Genomic DNA, 13,339 nt, shown 5'->3' with positions numbered 1-13,339 from the left:
ATCTTGTCACTGTCTCAAAATGCCTTTATTTGGGAAACTAGAAAAACACATTGAAATTAGAAAAGGAGTACTTGTGGCACCTTAGAGACTAACCAATTTATTTGAGCATGAGCTTTCGTGAGCTCACTTCATCGGATGCATACCGTGGAAACTGGAGAAGACATTATATACACACAGAGACCATGAAACAATACCTCCTCCCACCCCACTGTCCTGCTGGTAATAGCTTATCTAAAGTGATCATCAAGTTGGGCCATTTCCAGCACAAATCCAGGTTTTCTCACCCCCCGCCCCCCCCCCCACACAAACTCACTCTCTTGCTGGTCACAAATCCAGGCTCTCTCACCCCCCCTACTCCCCCAGGAACACACACACACACACACACACACAAACTCACTCTCCTGCTGGCAATAGCTCATCCAAACTGACCACTCTCCAAGTTTAAATCCAAGTTTAACCAGAATGTCGGGGGGGGGGGGTAGGAAAAAACAAGGGGAAATAGGCTACCTTGCATAATGACTTAGCCACTCCCAGTCTCTATTCAAGCCTAAATTAATAGTATCCAATTTGCAAATGAATTCCAATTCAGCAGTTTCTCGCTGGAGTCTGGATTTGAAGTTTTTTTGTTGTAAGATAGCGACCTTCACGTCTGTGATTGCGTGACCAGAGAGATTGAAGTGTTCTCCGACTGGTTTATGAATGTTATAATTCTTGACATCTGATTTGTGTCCATTTATTCTTTTACGTAGAGACTGTCCAGCCTGACCAATGTAAATGGCAGAGGGGCATTGCTGGCACACGATGGCATATATCACATTGGTGGATGTGCAGGTGAACGAGTCTCTGATAGTGTGGCTGATGTGATTAGGCCCTGTGATGGTGTCCCCTGAATAGATATGTGGGCACAGTTGACAACGGGCTTTGTTGCAAGGATAGGTTCCTGGGTTAGTGGTTCTGTTGTGTGGTATGTGGTTGTTGGTGAGTATTTGCTTCAGGTTGCGGGGCTGTCTGTAGGCAAGGACTGGCCTGTCTCCCAAGATTTGTGAGAGTGTTGGGTAATCCTTCAGGATAGGTTGTAGATCCTTAATAATGCGTTGGAGGGGTTTTAGTTGGGGGCTGAAGGTGACGGCTAGTGGCGTTCTGTTATGTTCTTTGTCAGGCCTGTCCGGTAGTAGGTGACTTCTGGGAACTCTTCTGGCTCTGTTTCTTCACTTCCGCAGGTGGGTATTGTAGTTGTAAGAAAGCTTGGAATTAGTGTTCATTCACAAACATTACATTCTCTTCCCAGTCCTGACAAGAGCTACTCAGATGAGATGATAGAAGATGGTGGGTCTGAAAGCTGATTTTCTTCAACATGGAATTCAAACCTCTCACATCCAGTAAAACTTCAAGGCCTGAGGTAGTAGTTTTTCAATGAAAAAGCAGAAGTGCTTTATGATATCTGATCTTTTAAAAAAAGCAAATCAAGAAATAGCTGATTCTTTGCCAGCAAGTCTACTCTGAAGAAAAGCTTGAGAGAGTCAATCAACATACAATTGGGAGAAAAGGTTTTCTCATAGTTTTTAAAGCAACACAGAAAACTCTACAAGAGTCATTTAGAAACGTGCTTGCTCATTTGCAAGCTATTTTATCCATTTTTAGTAAATTCAAAAGTGGGAGCAATGGATGAGGAACCTCATCAAGTTTCCAACATGGATGCTGATTACCACCCTTCCCCCTCACTTCCACACTGACAAAGGTTAGTTTCCATGCGAGTTATACAGTATAATTTATTTCAGATAATTCAGAAAGTAGAGTTTTATGGAAGGCATGCAGGTCTCATGATTTACAGCCCAATCCTAAAAGGTGAAGAGACTCTACAATTCCTAGAAAAGCGGTAACGATGAAGTTGATGCTTAGCCTTCCTCTAGGCTTAAAATTACCAAGATGTAACACTCAGGGGTGCAAATAATTCACATCCAAGGTGCCTTAGTTAAGCTGACCTGATCTAACCCCCAGCGCAGACGCAGCTTTCATTGATGTAGGAAGCACTATGGGTGCTACAGCAGCTTAACTACAGTTGTGCTCTTGTAGTACCCATACTGTAGACATGCCCTTAGTTAGCAATTCTGTTAGTTGGGGGAAAAAATCCACTCTCCCCAAGAGGGAATGGCTGTCCAGTGCTAGCTGTAATAAAGAGGAATGACCAAACTTATACATTTTATTTGTCTATCTGTAATAACTAAATACTGTAACTTATTATTTAACGTATTTTGTTACCCAAAGTAAGCTAGTTACTCTACATATGCACAGAGAAAGTGGAATTCACAGAGGAAGACAACGCACCACATGGAAGTTCTAAGACAGGGGTTGGCAAACTTTTTGGCCTGAGGGCCACATCTGGGTATGGAAATTGAGGAGTTCAGGGTGCAGGACAGGGCTCTGGGCTGGAGCAGGGGTGAGATGAGTGCTCCGGCTGGGGGTGCAAGCTCTGGGGTGGGGATGAGGGGTTGGGGGGGCAGGAGGGTGCTCCAGGTTGAAACTGAGGGGTTTGGAGGGTGGGAGAGTGATCAGGGCTGGGGTAGGGGGTTGGGGCCTGGGAGGGGGGCAGGCTCCAGGCAGCGCTTACCTCAAGCAGTTCCCGGAAGCAGCGTCATGTCCCCCCCTCTGGCTCATATGCAGAAGTGTGGCCAGGCTGCTCTGCACGTTGCCCTGTCTGCAGGCGCTGCCCCTGAAGCTCCCATTGGCTGCAGTTCCTGGCCAACAGGAGCTGTGGGGGCCAGGCTTGGGCCGTGGGCAGCGTGCGGAGCCCCCTGGCTGCCCCTACGCGTAGGAGCCAGAGGGGGGACATGGTGCTGCTTCTGGGAGTCAGGAAGAGCCATGGCATGCACAGAGCGGGGCGAACTCCCAACCCTGCTGCCCAGCTGGAGCGGGCCAAGCCCCAGAACTTGCTCCCAGCAGAAGCTTGAGGGATGGATCAAAACATCTGAAGGGCCAATGCAGCTCCTGGGCCATAGTTTGCCCACCCCTGGTCTAAGGTCACTAGAGTGTTCTATGCCTCAACCAGCCTGCTCTCATCTGTGCTTTACTCTCACTCCTATACAAAGAAAGACCCTCACTACATCTGGGCTAGACAAGGTGGAACTATATGCTAGGTGTCAACAACATACTGAAAGCACTTCAGCATGTCTCACTAACTCTCCTAACAGGCTCCCACATACACAGGATAAAGCACAAATCACCCTAGCACACACCACCCAAATGAGACCTCTTGGTAAAAGAGTAGTTACCACTTTCTGCATCCTATCCAAGAGGAAAGGAAAAAGCCACCCAAGGGCAGCTCTGTTCAACCCCCCAGGGACCACAGGCAAGTTAACAGCACCTCCCATTCCACGTTATCCCAGACCTCACATCTGCGTGGACAACTGATCTTTATTCCTTGCCAGAACGTCACTGACCAACAAAAGTAGTGCAATCCTTGACTTTACCCAGGCCAGAATCCAGACAGACTAAGGTCAGAAAAGACAGAGGTATTATTTTAGGTTCACGTGAAGCATGGTCTGTTTTGCAAGGAAGGACACAAACTTGCTGAATCTGAGCACTATAATTCTGCATAACATTTTTATATTTTTACGTTTGTGTTACTCGGGCAACCTCCCTGGAACAGTCATACTGTATTCTCTTTGTTGAAAATATTTTTTTTAAAAAGATATAGTTAAAATTAAAGATAGCTGTGCCGGCACAACTAAAGAGACATACATGATGCAAACAGGTTTCAGAGTAGCAGCCGTGTTAGTCTGTATTCACAAAAAGAAAAGGAGTACTAGTGGCACCTTAGAGACTAACCAATTTATTTGAGCATAAGCTTTCATGAGCTACAGCTCACTCCCCATCCCCATCAATGAAACACACTTCACAAATAAGCACAATTCAAAGAAAAATTAAAAGTAACCAGCTTTTGAAAAACAAGATTTTTCCATAAAACCCTATAATTAGTCCAGTTTTAAAGCTCAAAAGCCAATGCGGTGGAACTCAGGCAAGCAACTGAGTCTTCCCCAACTGACAGGTTTCAGAGTAGCAGCCGTGTTAGTCTGTATCCACAAAAAGAAAAGCAGTACTTGTGGCACCTTAGAGACTAACAAATTTATTTGAGCATAAGCTTTCGTGATTGGTTGGGGATTGGTCCTGCTTTGAGCAGGGGGTTGGACTAGATGACCTCCTGAGGTCTCTTCCAACCCTGATATTCTATGATTCTAAGTACTCCTTTTCTTTTTTCCCCAACTGAAATATTTAAACTAAAATAAAGCCAAATTTTAAAAATCATGGGAAATGAACAATCCATATTTTAAATCAACTGTATATTACTGAGTCACAGAAAGAACAAAGCCTTTTTTAAAAAAATTCTCAGCTTAAACAAAGTCTTTTGTAGTGGTTTTTTTTTTCTTGTTATGTGGGAAAGTTTTGACCCTGGGCCAGCATAAAAAATTTCTTCCTACAGATTTGTTCTTGGCAAGCATTTTGAATATAGTATATTTTTTGAGACTAGACAAACTAAATATAAGCACTACCTGAGAACGCACAGAATTGAATGGAATTAGAATTTCGGTAATTAAAGAAGAGTTTGCAAGCAACTGTGCTATAGCTTATTCCAGTCCTCACTTATTTCAGCATAGTTCTTTTCTCAAATTTTTTGAAGAGCTGACAATTAAAATTTGCCTCTGATTTAAATTTCAAAGTTAGTCACAACTGTGTATGTCAGTTGCGTCTTTTAATACATATTTCCTTTACTGTATGTAAATTTTCATATTTATATGATATTATTAATATATCAATGTATAAGACCAAAGGATTAGCAAGTCATTTTGTCACCTACAAAAAGAGAAAAGAAATATTAGAAACCATCTCACACCATGCAATAGTATTTGTCTTATACCATCTTTGTAATGCCAGCTTGCAAAACTATAGGTAGGTAAGCATTTGCCAGGTGCTTATCCACCTCAGCTGATATGAATATTTTGTAGAATAATTTTGCTGGTTCAGCAATTGTGTTATTCTGACACTGCTCATCACTTTTCACTCTCAACTGTCAGATTCTCATAAATCAGTTATATCACTCCTATGACTTAAGAGATTTATTTTTGAAGGGCTTGCTGAAGTGAGATACATGTTGTTATATAGGATAATATAAAAATATCAGGAAATCTGTGACTACAGCTGTCACCATGCAACACATACCATGGCCACTCAGAACTCCATAGCAACAATAGGGACAGAACCCACACCCTTCTGCTACAAAAGCATAGGCCCAACTACCTGCATTAAAGGAAAATCTCACGTAGCTTTTAGTAATTATAGGGCCTGTCATCAACAGCTGATCAGTTCTGATTCCATCCAGCAGAAACCAGTGGTAAACACAGATTATTGGATTAGTTGCTCTCTAGTATCTTTTAGCAGATGTATTTTTTTAGGGCTGTCAAGCAACTAAAAAAATTAATTGCGCTATTAAAAAAATTAATCTCGATTAATCACACTGATAAACAATAACAGAATACCATTTATTTAAATATTTTTGGATGTTTTCTACATTTTCAAATATATTGATTCAATTACAACACAGAATACAAAGTGTATAGTGCTCACTTTAATTTATTTTTGATTACATTTATTAAACCCAAAAGAAATAGTATTTTCAATTCACCTAATACAAGTACTACAGTGCAATCTCTATCATGAAAGCTGAACTTACAAATGTAGGATTATGTACAAAAAATAACTGCATTCAAAAATAAAACAATGTAAAACTTTAGAGCCTACAAGTCCACTCAGTCCTACTTCAGTCAATTGCTCAGACAAACAAGCGTGGTTACAATTTGCAGGAGATAATGCTGCCTGCTTCGTTTACAATGTCACCTGAAAGTGAGAACAGGTGATCACATGTCACTGTTGTAGCTGGCGTCGCAAGATATTTACGTGTCAGACACGCTAAAAATTCATATGTCCCTTCATACTTCAACCACCATTCCATAGGACATGCATCCATGCTGATGACAGTTTCTGCTAGATAACACTCTAAAGCAGAGCAGACCAAAACATGTTCATTTTCATCAACTGAGTCAGATGCTACCGGCAGAAGGTTGATTTTCTTTTTTGGTGGTTCGGGTTCTGTAGTTTCCACATCGGAGTGTTGCTCCTTTAAGACTTCTGAAAGCATGCTCCACACCCCATCCCTCTCAGATTTTGGACAGCACTTCAGATTCTTAAACCTTGGGTCGAATGCTGGAGCTATTTTTAAAAATCTCACATCGGTACCTTCTTTGTGTTTGGTCAAATCTGCATTTATATGTTACACTTTCATGGTAAAGAGATTGCACTCCAGTACTTGTATGAGGTGAAATGAAAAATACTATTTTTTATCATTTTTACAGTGCAAATATTTGTAATCAAAAATAATAATATAAAGTGAGCACTGTACACTTTGTATTCTGTGTTGTAATAGAAATCAATATATTTGAAAATGTAGAAAAACATCCAAAATTGGTATTCTATTGTTTAAAGTGTGATTAATCACGATTAATTTTTTGAGTTAATCGCGTGAGTTGACTGCAATTAATCGACAGCCCTAATTTTTTTCAAAGCACTTATTTAATTCTCTACACCCCTATGAGATTGTAAAGTCTTACTGAGAATTGTAACTAAGGCAAAGAGGTTAAATAACTTGTCCAAGTCCACATAGTATGTTAGAGGCAAAGCCAGGAATAATGCTAAGCACTAGACCATAATTTACCATGTTATCCATATCCTATCATCCAATTGTTAGCTAAGCTGGTAGGGGATTGGCAGTTCTCTGGATACATGCAGGACTTAATATCTATCTAGATTTCATAGGGAGAATCAATATATACTGTACTCAATGGACACTCATGGAACATCTTTACTTGCAAATTCAGTAGAGCAGCACCACTTCAGCTATGGCCCATGCTCACCTAAATGAAAAATATGAGTTTACATTGCCTATACTAAGCATTAAGCACTGTAAATCTGTGTAGAAGCACTGGACTGCTCTCACAAGCTTAGGTAACAGCGGCAAAAGCAACAAACCAACAGAGCAAGAAAAAAGGTTGTCAGATTGGTAAAACACATTCTAACCCCTTGGCATGCAACAGAATAAATGAATTCGGCATAACATGTGGCTATCAAAGTTCAGAGCTCAACTAAGCTCTTTTTTGATTGCCCTTCTGATACCATTCGTGACAAACAATGCTCCTCCTCTTACACCTACACTGGCTCTTTTCTCGTATCATTAGATAAGGTGGAAAACAGGGGGTTTTTTGCCCTGAGAAAACCATTTCTTCTTTTTGGTCTTGATAAAGACCACAGTAATGGATTAGATGAAAACGTATTTCATTCACATTTAGTCCTTTTTATGATCATCTGTATTTTGGAGGCAGACCATGCTGCAATGCCCGAGGCTTCCCCACTGGAATGTATTTGGCTGTTGCTTTAATTGCTATTGATATTGTAATTCAAGATTTGTTTCCTCAAGAGGAACTTTATTGCACAAGGCTGAAAGAGAAACCTCTGTCCATCCTACATCATCATTCCAAAAGTAAATATTAATATTTTGGTAAACATCAATATTTATATAATAACTAAGGCTGCAAGTATGTCACAGATTCTATGACTTTCAGTAACCTCAGTGACTTCTGCAGCAGCTGGTGCTGACTCAGAGGCTGCCCAAGCAGGGCAGCCCCTGAGCCAGCAGCAGCAGTTTGGGTGTGGGGGAAGAGGCTCAGGGCTAGAGAATTTTACATAGGAATTTTATCCTATCAAACATGTTTCCTTTTAATCAGACACCATATTACTTTTGAGTGGTCTCCAACTGTAACTCAGGGGGTCTCCAACTCTCATTGCCTGGACCACTTCTTCACAGTGAGCATCTTAGACCACCTCCCCTCCAGTCTACAAGCACAGTACTGCAACAAATGCAATTGTTTACATGGAAAATATCAGCAGAGTGTTTTAATACACTTTGAATGTACTATTTTGCACTTTTGTCTCCTTCACTCCTTATCTTTCTCCCATCTCTTCAGGTCCCATCCCTCTCTCTGTTTCCCTGACACTGAGTCAGGTCACCCTCTCATCTTCCCCCTGCATATGCTTTCTTGTTTCTTCTCCAATTTCTATGATTTTATCAATTCCTTCAAAAACTGTGAATTGTCTTAAATTGTTTGAGTTGTATACTGGTCTTCTCCACCTCAGATGTAAGAAGTTTAATTTCATTCCTATTTACATGGGGCTAGGGGAGCAGTTCCTTAGAAAATTAATTACATAGCTCTACATATAACACACATGCAGAGGAAATTACATATAGATATACATGGTGCTGAGTCCTACCTAGCACTCTCTTCATGTTTAGGGCAAACCTCTCCATCTCAGTTAAGGAGATCCTTCACAAAACAAAACACAAAAAAAAGGAGAGAGTTTATATATGTGTGTGTTTGCATTTAAGGCTATGGATGAATAACATGTCCAAGAAAAGCTGGAGGGTGGGGAGCCAAGATTCTGACCCACATTTTTAATATATGTAAGAACTTATAGTGCTTCACTGGCTCAATACATGACACAAACACAGGATAGCAATAAATATACAAGAAAGTTGCAGAGAAAAGACTAGCAAGAAAAAAAAGGAAAAATTAGCTCTGATGAGCTGAAAATGACTGGAAGATGGATAAATGTGTCAAGCTGAAAAAGAAATTAAAAGATCTGGCAGAAAAAAGAGAAGCACACGCCCTGAGGTCTGAGATAATAACCCAATTCAGTGGAAATCAAAAAGGAAGCAAAGACGACATTTATTAAGCAGATAAAAAATGTTTTTAACAAAAGTTACCTGTCAGACAAGACACATTTAGACAACAGCAGGGTAAATGAAATAGTTGAATGCACAGAGCTATCCTGACCCAAAGGAAACAGATCAAAGAGGGCATCATCTAATAAATGGATTAGAGAAGCTTGCTAATTCACAGGTCTCAAATTGTAATTGTAGATAGAGAATCACCATCAAATGGGTTACTTTATAGTGGAAACCCGCAGGGATTGGTTCTTGGTCCTACGCTAGTTAACATTTTTATTGACTTGGAAGAAAACATAATATCACTGAAAGTTTACAGATGACCCAAAAACTGGGGAAGTGGTAAACAGTATACAGAGTGATTTGATTTGGATTGCTTGCTAAGCTGGACACAAGCGAACAATACGCATTTTAATATAGCTAAATGTATGCCTCTAGGAACCAAAAAATGTAGTTCATACTTACAGGATGGGGGACTCTATCCTGGGAAGCAGAGACTATGAAAAAGATTTGGGAGTTGTGGTGGATAATCAACTGAACATGAGCTCCCAGAGCGATGCTGTGGCCAGAAGTGCTAATGCGATCCTTGGATGCATAAACAAGGGAATCTCACGTAGGAGTAGAGAGGTTATTTTACTTTTGTATTTGGCACCGGTACGACTGCTGTTGGAATAGAGTGTCCAGTTCTGGTATCCACAATTCAAGAACGATGTTGGTAAATTGAATAGGGTTCAGAGAACCACCACAAAAATGGTTATAGGATTAGAAAACCTGTCTTACAGTGACAGACTCAGAAGAGCTCAATCTATTTATCTTAACAAAGAGAAGATTAAGGGGTGACTTGATTACAATCTATAAGTATCTACAGGGGGAGCAAATATTTAATAATAGGCTCTTCAATCTGGCAGAGAAAGGTATAGCATCATCCAATGGCTGGACGCTGAAGCTACACAAATGTAGACTGGAAATAAAGCATAATTTAACAGTTAGGGAAATTAACCATTGGAACAATTTACCATGGAGTCATGGGAGTCTCCATCAGTGACAATTTTTAAATCAAGACTGGATGTTTTTCTAAAAGATGTGCTCTATTATTTTGGGGAAGTTCTATGGCCTGTGTTATACAGGAAATAAAATTAGATGATCATAATGGTCCCTTTTGGCCTTGGAATCTATGAATACGACATTAACAATCCTTGAAACTCCTAAGGTTGAAACAGGAGCTAAAAGAAGGGCAACTGGTGATGACTAACAGATCAGGTTCCAAAAGTACAATAGACAAGACTGTAAATACAGATAGTTAGCTTTCTGCTAAGCAGAAAACGATTTATTGGCACCCCTACATAAACACTTTTAAGCTGAATATGACATTGTCTCATCTCAAGATATTAGAAAAAGGTAGTGAAAAGGACTATTTTTCAAATCTCTATTGCCTTTGGAAGCAAAACCAACCAACAAAAACTCATTGTTAATGAGAAATGTTAGGAACATAATGTCTTTGGTACTAGAGTCAATCCTGTAAAGGTCTTTCTTAAAAAGCCAGTATGTCATTTACACATGAAACACAAATAAAGCTTGCATATTTCGGCCAGATCCTCAGCCGGCCTAAAACTATGTAGCTCTCAACCTCAATGGAGCTGATGATGATTTACACTAGCTAAAATCTATGGACTAGATCCTCATTTACACACACTGAGTATGTGTCATTCACTCTCACACACAGTGTATTGTGCAAACATTTATCTAGTCCTTAACTGAAGACCTTCTTTACAGAAACCAAGCATGATATTTCCACTAACAAAGTTGTTACTGGCACATGTTGTGTCCCTGCACATGTAGAGAGAGGGTCTAAGGGAGAAATAGGAGGCACAAGTAGAGAGGACAACAATATGTCATTTACACACAAGATTATATTATAAAAATGTTTGCTATAAGATGAATGTCAAATGTCTTTCAGCAATCTTGCTTTAAGGGATAAGTCACACGTCGATGGCACAAGATGATATCTCACAATAAGGAAACAGTTTCCTGGCAAACATGAAAAATAAGTAAAATTAACTGTAAATAATGGTTTACTGGACGCCTATATGCCAGTATTACTAACCATCAGATCAACTAATGCTAAAATGTAAAAACATCAGGACTTGGAAAAAGATGAGAATCGTTTCTGTCAATTATTAGGGTATGTCTACACAGCTGACATTAAAGTGCTGCCATGGCAGCACTTTAATACCATCTGTGTAGTCGCAGAGCCAGGAGAGAACTCTCCCAGTGCTGTAATCAAACCACCTCTGCCAGGGGAAGAGCTCCCAGCGCTGTACCACTGTCTTCACTGCCACTTTACAGCGCTGAAACTTGTATCACTCAGGGGGGTATTTTTTTTCCCCACTTTTAAACTTAAAATATTGGCTTCTGCAGCTAACTCAGTAGTCTTCACCTTCATTTCCCTGTTTGTTCATAATCTGGAAAAGAAAAACAACGTTTCCTGCTTTTTCAGGTCTCAAACGATTTCTCAATTTGAAATGAATTAGTCCAAAGGAAAAAAATATTCTTTCTACATCAGCAGAAGAAGCTACTGCTGTTAAAGTGAGATTATCACATCAGCAGCTTCTGAATCCAAGTGCTTAAGTGACTTCCACCAGTTCACCAGTGGACTTTAAAACATCATCAGCAAACATATATTTCTTGAATGGTTCTTATTCCCAAACTGGGTCTCTTTTACGGCCTGCTGCCATTATAGGTTTTCCCTTCTCGTGAGAGAATGGTATGGTAGATCTCAAATCAATGAAGGCTACACTCAGAAAGACCTCAAGATTACTGCCTGCCCCTCCCTTCTCACATTTATGTCCAGACTTCTTCTCCTTGTCCAGTTCTATTCCGCCTCCAACAATCTTCTATTCATTGAACTTTCTGAAACTTTGCACTTTTAGAGAGAGGTAAGGGATTGACTCTGTATACACAAATTTGTAGAGGGACAACACGGATGATTGAGGTCTGTTATTTCTCACAAGCATGTTATCTCTAGAGACGCAAATCCACAGTTTGAGAACTGCAAAACTAAGCATCTCTGATGGTATCTTCTAGATTGAGCACACAGAGTCCCATTGGGTAGATAGAAAGATGAACCTAAATAATCTATACAGAAGCCCCTGGAACCCCATAAAATTGGTCCCTAATCCATAAACTATTGAAACTCATTTACAAAATTTTTCTTAAACATTACATTAATATATTGTCTCATACTATAGAATTAGAATTTATAATCCCTATTCCATGATGAGATATCTTTGAGCTATAATGTATCTTAATTAAAACAATCTTTAGATAGGTTTTTTCCTCAAAAAGCACTTCATAAAAAAATCCGATTTAAATAAAAAAAATTGGATTTTTTTTTAAATCATTGAGTTTTATTCACCCTGTGCAGAACTGAGAATGATCAAAAGATGTAACAAATAGTTTAAAATATTCTAGGACATCAGCTATCTTCAAAAGCACGTTTATACAGAGGAAGTCACCAAGGGCAAGATCTTAAATAATGATGCACATCTACAACTCAAACTGCAATTGATGGGAGGTGCAGGTGCTAAAAACTTTTGAATACCAGACCCTTATCTGCATCCATTTCCCTAACTGTAAAATGTTTACATTTCCCTCTCACCTGGGTTTTGTGAGGTACATCTTATTAATGTAAAGTACATTTATATCTGGTGTGTGAAAAATGCTATTTATGTACAACTGTTATATTGAATACTGCTTGATATTTTTAACTTACCTTTTTACTATCACCATCCTGGAAGTTTAGATGTGAAATCTGCTCACCTATTTTCACACATAGCCTCTCTCCATATGGGTAGTATTTCAAGACTGATGGGGCATTTGTTTTTTAAAACTATATTTTCAACTCCAGTGTGGCTCTTTAATGGTTCCTAATTATTATTATTTTTTAAGTGAAGGACTGCAGAACAACAATCTAACATGGCCTGCAGGAGTTCCGGAGCAGCTCAAAAATTAGTATTAGAAAACTGAAATGACGCTGCAGGTTGTTGCGTGAACAAACATCAGGGATAATAAAAAAGGCAGATCAACCAAACATTTTTGGTTGTATCAACCATACAATCTCACCAAAAGGTGTTAATGCAGAACAGTGATGATCAACTTTAGGTAATTCATTCTCAGAGCACAAGGATGAGCAGGAATATGTTGTATTCCTGAAAAATATGTTTTTCCTCTCAGAAAACCTGGTAAAATATACTGCTATTTTCACCCGACAGCAATGACAGGGAATTAATTTTTTTAATGTAATGTTGCATAACTCTGAAAGTAACAAAAATCAGGCACAGAATCTAATGCAGCTTAAGTGAATTTATTTTTAAAATAAAAGCCTGCTGTATACTGTAAGATTTTCTATTTTTCCACCACTACAATTTCTATTTAGATCAGAGGTGGGCAAACTACGGCCGACATCCAGCCTGCGGGACCGTCCTGCCTGGCCCCTGAGCTCCTGGCCAGGCA

At 39.6% G+C, this 13,339-nt stretch overlaps 1 protein-coding gene across 6 annotated transcripts in view; it reads right to left on the bottom strand.

The window, feature by feature from the left end:
* MGAT5 (alpha-1,6-mannosylglycoprotein 6-beta-N-acetylglucosaminyltransferase) overlaps positions 1-13,339 on the bottom strand; it is a 327,724-nt gene that overhangs the window by 159,656 nt on the left and 154,729 nt on the right. For 2 of the 6 annotated variants that reach the window (XM_084643160.1, XM_084643161.1), the window contains one exon: positions 8,374-8,426. The exons of 3 other annotated variants lie outside the window; for them this stretch is intronic. The gene's annotated coding sequence lies outside the window, so the exon portion shown is untranslated. Of the gene's footprint in view, positions 1-507; positions 644-8,373; positions 8,427-13,339 lie in introns of those variants that run through there. One more of the 6 variants, XM_084643163.1, reaches the window with a different exon arrangement.

The sequence above is a fragment of the Lepidochelys olivacea genome (genome assembly GCF_965140295.1).
Source record: "Lepidochelys olivacea isolate rLepOli2 genome assembly, chromosome: 11".
Taxonomy (NCBI): domain Eukaryota; kingdom Metazoa; phylum Chordata; order Testudines; family Cheloniidae; genus Lepidochelys; species Lepidochelys olivacea.
The sequence above is the reverse complement of the archived record's forward strand: the minus strand, read 5'-3'. Positions and strand labels throughout refer to the sequence as shown.